The following is a 9,152-nucleotide window of genomic DNA, read 5'->3' as shown; positions in this document are numbered from 1 at the left end:
CCTAGCTAGTCTCACATTGTTCTATATCGAATACATGTAGTTGAAAATTATCAGTCGATTCAGTAGCAGTATCGATACTGGGCATGGGGCATTGTCGTTTGATGATGGGGGCGGGGCATTTTTTTCTGTACAGCAAAATTGCCACTGTCGTAGTGCTTTTGGAGAAATTGTGTTCTTCTAAAATCGAAAAAAAAAAAAGGAATCCTTGATTTTTTTGTTTAAATTAGGAACCTTATTGAGGATGGTTATTTAAAAGTGCAGAAAAAAATGAGGGGGGGGGGCATTGTTAGAAACAAATATGCGATTTATTGTCTGAAATCCTGCTGCCAATTTTGTTTTATTAAAGAAATAATAAAGCAACAAACAAACTCGATATCAGTGCTGATAGTCCAGAGGAAAATACTGCCATGTAAATTTAACAAGCACCTGCTCGCGATTGAGACAATCATCAAGGCGTTCCGGCTTTCCACTAAGCTTCGCCCACCGCGCACGTGAGCAAGACACGTGTACGAGCACTCCAAACGCCATTCTGCACGATTCTGCTGCGCGTGCCAAATATACGCGCACGCATGACCGAGTTTGTCCGACCACAATCATTGCTGTGATTGGTCACATGGGTGAACGCGCACAATTTGATTGACAGGCCGGATCGGTCCATTAACCTTCAACTACAAAGAGATGTGACTTTAGTAGGGATACAAAACCTAAAAACTTGAGCTTTATATAAAAATGCACAAATTGGCAAAAGATCATACAATTAATTATGAAATATTTGAATCTTTCCGAAATACTCTTTATTATGGATGAATGGATTGTGTTTTGGTTAAAGGCAGTGGACACTATTGGAAATTGTCAAAGACTAGCCTTCACAGTTGGTGTATCTCAATATGCATAAAATAACTAACCTGTGAAAATTTGAGCTCAATCGGTCATCGAAGTTGCGAGATAATAATGAAAGAAAAAACACCCTTGTCATACGAAGTTGTGTGCGTTTAGATGGTTTATTTCGAGACCTCAAGTTCTAAACTTGCGGTCTCGAAATCAAATTCCTGGAAAATTACTTCTTTCTCGAAAACTATAGCACTTCAGAGGGAGCCGTTTCTCACAATGTTTCATACCATCAACCTCTCCCCATTACTCGTCACCAAGACAGGTTTTATGCTAAAAATTATTTTGAGTAATTACCAATAGTGTCCACTGCCTTTAAGTACTATCTGTTCAGTTGAAATGTAACATTTCCCATTCTAATTCTCAAGATTCATTTTTACTATGTGGAAATCACGTAAATTAACAAACATAACAAAACAAAATTTGCAACAAATGCTAAGAGTAGCTCCGCTACCAGCATGGTTGTATTTTATCGGACCCAACACACACAATAATGCACACACCCACAACCCACAACTACCGGTAACTTTACCATCAACAACAAAGGTTTTCTGAACAACAGTAACTAGACACATGGAAACCATAGAGGGATTTTTGCCCAAAAATAGCAGCAGTATCGATTTTACCGACCCGATTCACCTATACTCGGTTATCAGTATCGCAATCAAAGCGTATTAGGAAAGATCCCGACCTCTCTGTTTTTTGTGTTTACATCACAACCTCGCGACCGCCGACATCGAACGCATGTACAAAAGCTCAGGGTTTTACTGTTCATTTAATAGTACAGAGTACTGGGTAAAAGTGCAGGACATGACAGGAGTGGTCTGTTAAAATAGAGGGCAACTTCCAAGCTTTGTCGTATTTATGTGCGTCACATGTTGGACCATGGTTGGACTACGGTCACTAAGTCATGACTCATATAAAGCGGAATGTGTTTTCGCAATCGCTATGGAAATGGTTATATATTTTGTGTTGAAAGGGGTAAGGGAGAACAATGTGGTGTTGGCACACTGCTCCTACCTAGCCCACATTGTTGAACTGTAAATGGCTCCGCTTTTAACATCGGTCTCATCACTGTCGCCATAATAATGTCGCCAGTGATGAGACCGTAGTTAATAGCGGGGCCATTTACAGCTCAACAAGGTGGGCTACACTGCTCCGTGCTTGGACCCTTTAACCGACAACTGAACTTACTTTTCTTTTCCTTGATCGGAAGTCAATTCTTTGGGGATATAGCTGCGCCTTAGTAAGGGGAAACATAAATACGATTCTTTGAAGCTCTTTATATACTTTTTATGTTTCTCGTGTTTTCAACCGGCCACACCCACCCTGCCCACACCCACCCCAGTAAACCCCCCCCCTACATATTGTGCTTCGTGAACATCCGAGGCTGTTTTATTTTGTGGTCTGGCTGACACACGTTCACGAGTTGTTTTTCCACGCAAGGTTTACTCCAAAGATCTCTCTATATAATGACCTTCATATAGCCAAGGAATCACACACATTGACCTTTCAATTCAATTTAATTCAAAATTATTTTTATTTCCATACTTCATGAGTACAAACAATGTTTTATAAGGAATGACCAATAAGTTAAGCTATATAATGAGGGTGGGAAAAACATAAATAGAGTATGGAGGCATCATCTGGAAGCCGAGGCTTACAGAATTTTGTTTCATATAAAGTGGTTTTGATAAAGTGAAAGTGTTTATTTCAGAATGATTATCTTGTGGCTAAAATTTATAACCATAATGGTCTGGGACTGCCATTTCAAACCACTTCATTTTTTTTAAAAAGCCATTGGACACTTTCGGTAAACAGTATTGTCCAAAAGCCCACACTTCGTGTATCACAACTTATATATAAAATAACAAACCTGTGAAAATTTAGGCTCAATCGGTCATCTTGAGTTGGGAGAAAATAACGGGAAAACCCACCCCTGTTTCTGCACGTTTCGCCGTGTCATGACATGTGTTTAAGATAAATCCGTAATTCTCGGTCGAGAATTGATAATTGTTTTTTCAAAAAGTAAAGCATTTCATGGAACAATATTTCAAGAGAAGTCTTTCACCATTATATTCTGTAAACACTGTGAGCTATTTGTAAATCTGTGATTTTTTTCTTTTTCTGTTCCAAAAGTGTATACCTACCTAATGGCTTTAAAGGCAGTGGACACTATTGGTAATTACTCAAAATAATTATTACCATAAAACCTTTACTTGGTAACGAGTAATGGGTAAAGGTTGATGGTATAAAACATTGTGAGAAACAGCTCCCTCTGAAGTGCCATAGTTTTTGAGAAAAAAAGTAGTTTTCCACGAAATTTATTTTGAGACCTCAGATTTAGAACTTGAGGTCTCGAAATCAACCATCTATATGCACACAACTTCGTGTGACAAGGGTTATTTTTCTTTCATTAATATTATCTCACAACTTCAAAGACCGATTGAGCAAAAATTTTCACAGGTTTGTTATTTTATGCATATGTTGAGATACACCAACTGTGAAGGCTAGTCTTTGACAATTACCAATAGTGTCCACTGCCTTTAAATGATATTTTAGGTGTATCATCTTTCAACAAGCAGATGGGGGCACTTTTGAAGACTCAAAGACAAGCAAAGACAACATGGATGTAGATTACACAGTTATTTATTACAATCAGACTTAAAGATTCAATTGTGAGAAATGTTTATTAGTATTACTGAACAGCATTTCTTTGGACATGAATATGTGCAAATTGGTTTGTTTGTCTCAAAATCAACCATCTATATGCACACAACTTCGTGTGACAAGGGTTATTTTTCTTTCATTAATATTATCTCACAACTTCAAAGACCGATTGAGCAAAAATTTTCACAGGTTTGTTATTTTATGCATATGTTGAGATACACCAACTGTGAAGGCTAGTCTTTGACAATTACCAATAGTGTCCACTGCCTTTAAATGATATTTTAGGTGTATCATCTTTCAACAAGCAGATGGGGGCACTTTTGAAGACTCAAAGACAAGCAAAGACAACATGGATGTAGATTACACAGTTATTTATTATAATCAGACTTAAAAGATTCAATTGTGAGAAATGTTTATTAGTATTACTGAACAGCATTTCTTTGGACATGAATATGTGCGAATTGGTTTGTTTGTAGACTGAAGGTACAAGACAATCACAGATAGCCCAGGTTTTTTTTACAGCACAATTAATGTGAACCAAAAAAATGGTTCTGTAGAATACAGGTATGTAGAATGCTGATAAGTGCAATAATAAAACACGTTCTTGATCTGGTGGAAAACTTTTACTGTTGTTTCTGGCTGCCTTGGCTCTAGCGTGTGTTACAGATGTGAGCTGATATGGAAAGGTTTGCGGTAACACCATGTAATGACTATCTCTAATGAGTTGGGGTGGTTCTGAAAAGAGCTGTTGGAGAAAAGAACTGTTGGAGTTGAAACCAACGGTTCTTTTCAGAACCACCCCATACTCATTAGAGATAGTCATTACATGGTGTTACCGCAAACCTTTTCATATCGTACATGTATTCCACCATGTAAAGTTTTAAATCCTACTGAGATGTGAGCTGCTCTACCAGGTTCTGAATTCGGTCTTCGAAATTACCATCCTTGTCTATTTGCAGATCATTCTCAGTATCTCTGAAGCCATCCCCATCCTTGTCTACATCAAGATCATTCTCACTATCACTGAGGCCATCGAGCTCAACAGGCAAACGTATCTGGCGACCAGTGTTGAGGAGAAATGGGCTGAACTTAGAGGACTTCTGCTTACTTGCACGATAAGCAAGAAGAACTTTCGGGATGACCTTGTCCCAGTTACTTTTTTGGTCGGTATTCTTCACCAGCAAGTTGCACAAGGTTTGATTAAACCGATCAGTAAGCCCATATGTCTTGGGGTGGTATGCTGATGTTACTTCATGTTCAATCCCAAACTTAGTGAAGACACTCTCATTTAACTCATTACAAAATTCTCTTCCCTGGTTTATAATGATTTTCGCAGGGCAACCATGTCTACACACGATATATTCGTCAATGAAATCTGCAACTCTAAAAGCTTCCTTAGCGGGGATAGCCTTTGCCTCAGGCCACTTGGTTAGATACTCAGTTGCAACAATTATATAGCGATTTCCATCATCAGATTGCACTAACGGACCAATAAGGTCTATTCCAACCAAGTCCCACGCTTTGTTGCTAACAGGAATCGGAGTTAATATTGAAGCTCTTGGCTTGTTGAGGGAGTTTTCAGGCCTGGAGTTTTGCTGAAGGCATTCATCACAGTGTTTTATAACTTCCTGTACATCAGCGCGGATTCCAACCCAGTAGTACTTTTCGGCAATTTTGTAAACCGTTTTGTTGATTCCCAGGTGTGCTCCTCCAATTCCAGCATGCAAGTTCCGCAGTATGAGATTCTTCTCATCGTCACCTCTCACAACCTGGAAGTAATCATACATGTACATGAGTTACAATTACAAAATTTATAAAATGATTGATTTTTTTAACAAATCACTAGTGCATTATTATGCCAACATTCAAATGAGTCAAAGAAACATCATCCAACCTCGAAAGTTCAAAACAAAAATACTATCTGCTAGATTGAGTTTCATTCTGCTTTAGTCACTAGATGGATCACGTGAGGTGGTTAATATTTGGGATTCTATGGTGAGCCAATTATGGGGGAAAAAAATAAAAATATTTTCAGTGAAAATGACACAATTTTATTTGGATAACTTTCCGTATGGCGCCACCACTTTTTCACTCATTTTTACAAAAAGGGATATCTCATTGAGGTAATTTAGATACTATATTATTTCATTTCAAATGAAAAAGTGGTGGCGCCATACGGAAACTTTTCCTTTTATTTTTATTAATTGCATACTGTAATAAATTCCGATAATCGTAATAAATATTGAGTCTACATTAAAGAGAAGATTGGTTTCTTATCTCCTGAAACCAAACATCTGGTCTGAAATGGGGGAAAACGAATTGTTATGAAGTGTGTGTGCTTCAAGGGGGATGGGGTGTTTTACTTTCATGGCTTATGATATCTCTGGATTCTAAATATAGTAGCCATACATAATGCCTTTTAGAACAAAAATGTAATTCAATTTGTTAAGTAGTAATTGAATATTTTTGATTTATTTTGCACGCCATACTAGCTTCTGAATATTCAATAAAATACCAACCAATGAAAGGTGTGAAAACATATGACGTTGCTCCGAAGTCGTGCATGCATCAGCACTGTTAATGGCGGACTGTCTCTCGCAATGTAAAGCCAAAAATTTAAAAATTTCAACACACCATGAATTGAAGTGTAAGTGTTTATTGTTAAAAATTGGATAGATGATTTGAAAAAAAACATTCAGTTTTTGATTGTGAACAATTTTCCTGTTATCCTTCTGAAAATACATGACACCAGAACTATTTCGGTTTCGTCCAGCTATAGCCGGACGAAACCGAAATAGTTCTAGGAGTAGTACATCCCCACCCCCATGCCGCTATTTACCCCCTCCCGCCCCGCGCTGAGCGCCCGTCAGGGCTAGCCCTAGCCCGGCCTAGGTGCCCTAGCCCCACTTGTGTGGCCAAGGATAGCATCCTTGGCCTCACAAGTGGGGCTACCGTCACGGCCATCCGTCGACTTGTCTTGACCCCAAGTCGAGTTGTCTGACGGTTGAATAAATCATCCGTCGAGTTGTCCGAACCGTCGAGTTGTCTGAACCGTCGAGTTGTCCGAACGGACGAGTTGTCCGACGGACGAGTTGTCTGGTCTCCTTAAAAACAATGAATGACTTACCTGCCGGTGGCCATAGTACAGTCGACCTGCCTCCATTCTAAATTTCTTTATCTTCCGCCGTATAACTCTTCGATCACTTCCACTGCTGTCACGCTCATAACGGCTAGCACTCGCTCCATCAGCTACTAAAAACCGGACAATATTGTCGTAAGCTTCAGGTTCCATTGTGATGACGACAGAGCTAATATGAAATACAAATTACAACGTGAAGACCGTACACTTTTAGCTTGTAAAAATAATGGCGAACGTACTTTGTCTTCCGTCGACCAATAGAGGGCGTTTAACTTTAGGACTGTTTTGCACCGGGCGGAGACGATTGCATAGTGCAACTGTGTCCGGGTGGACACGTTTGCATGATGCAAAGCCGTCTGGCGGGCATGCAATAATGTCCGCCGGATAGTATTGCATAGAGGACATAATTGCATGCAACCCCCTCTTGTGTATTGCGTCCTGAACGTCGGCAGGTGGGCGGGATCTCCAAGTAAACTAGTAGACTGCTATCTAATATTTAAAGGCAGTGGACACTATTGGTAATTACTCAAAATAATTATTATCATAAAACCTTTCTTGATTACGAGCAATAGGGAGAGGTTGATGGCATAAAACATTGTGAGAAACGGCTCCCTCTGAAGTGACATAGTTTTTGAGAAAGAAGTGATTTTCCACGAATTTGATTTTGAGACCTGAAGTTTAGAATTAATTTGAGGTCTCGAAATCAAGCATCTGAAAGCACACAACTTTTTGTGACCAGGGTGTTTTTTTTCTCATTAATATCTCGCAATTACGACAACCGATTCAGCTCAAAGGTTTGTTGTTTTATGCTTTGTTTGAGATACACCAAGTGAGAAGACTGGTCTTTGATAATAATAGTGTCCACTGTCTTTAATAACTATATTCACACAAAATCTGCGACCACCTTTTGAGAGAAAATTTTCAAAGGTTATGTTGTTTCTTGGATTATAAAACAGTCAAACGGTTCCAAACCAAAGGTAATACTTTCCCTAACGGACATGAAATAGGGACCTTCTGGAATAAACACCACCAGAAAAACAAAGTTTTCTCTTCAAAGGCAGGGTCCGGGACTTTGGGCAATGAATATCAATATCCCATTAATTTGGACTTTGTGTATCCCAACATATCAATTATCAAACCATATGAAAATTGGCTTGATTGGTCATTGAAGTTGCACACAATAATATACACCTTTTAATAGAGTTGTGTGGTTTCAGACGCCCTCTATAGAAAGGCTGCTTCCCTGAAACCTTCATCATTATTCAATTACTTCAAAGGGGGCCGTTTCTATAAAGGTTTTAATCAGCGACCTCACATTGCTCCTTAAAGGCAGTGAACACTATTGGTAATTACTCAAAATAACTATTAGCATAAAACTTAACTTGGTAATGAGTAATAGGGAGAGGTTGATGGTACAAAACATTGTGAGAAACGGCTCCCTCTGAAGTGACATAGTTTTTGAGAAAGAAGTATTTTTCCACGAATTTGATTTCGAGACCTCAAGTTTAGAATTTGAGGTCATGAAATCAACCATCTAAAAGCACACAACTTCGTGTGACAAGGGTGTTTCTTTCATTATTATCTCGCAACTTCGACGACCGATTGAGCTCAAATTTTCACAGGTTTGTTAATTTATGTATTTTTATGTTGAGATACACCAAGTGAGAAGACTGGTCTTTGACAATTACCAAGTGTCCACTGTCTTTAAGTTATTACATTATGGTCGTTATTTTTCAGAGTAGTGATCAAAAATATCCTCACTTTAAAGGCACTGGACACCTTTGTTAATTACTCAAAATAGTTGTTAGCATACAAACTTACTTGGTAACAAGTAATTAATAACTTCAGGCCCGAAGCCTTTTGTTAGACATCTGAGATCACACTCAAAGTTTGTGTCCCAATCAAAGTTTGTGCAACCAACAATGGTGCTTTTCTTTCATTAATTCTCTTGCAACTTTCGTGACCAATTGAGTCCAAATTTTTACAGCTGATTTGTTATTATTTATGCATTATGTTGGGATACACCACGTGAGAATAGGCCTACTGCATGGTCTTTGACACTTTACCAAAGGTGCCCAGTGTCTTTGAAGAGAAACTAAATGAGAAATAGAGGTGGGCAGGGCATATGAAAGGGACGACAGTAGACACACACACAAACAATTTCAAACAATATTTTTTACATTTTATAGCAAGCTCGTCACTTTATTAAAATAGACAATAGAATTAAGATCAAACACTACTTTTTTGTCCCCAATATTTATGTATATTTCATACCATACAGAAAGGCAAAAAAGCCTTCAGAACTATACATACATGTATTGTATACAGACCATCTAACATTAGCTGAAGGCCTATGTAAAAATTAACCATACTGTCAACGCCTACAGGTTTTTCTTTTGGAAAACAAAATGGGCTATATTCGGACAATATTCAAATGAAGTTGAATTGAAAAATA

The sequence above is a fragment of the Asterias rubens genome, chromosome 3, assembly GCF_902459465.1.
Source record: "Asterias rubens chromosome 3, eAstRub1.3, whole genome shotgun sequence".
Classification (NCBI taxonomy): domain Eukaryota; kingdom Metazoa; phylum Echinodermata; class Asteroidea; order Forcipulatida; family Asteriidae; genus Asterias; species Asterias rubens.
This window is presented reverse-complemented; position numbering follows the sequence as displayed.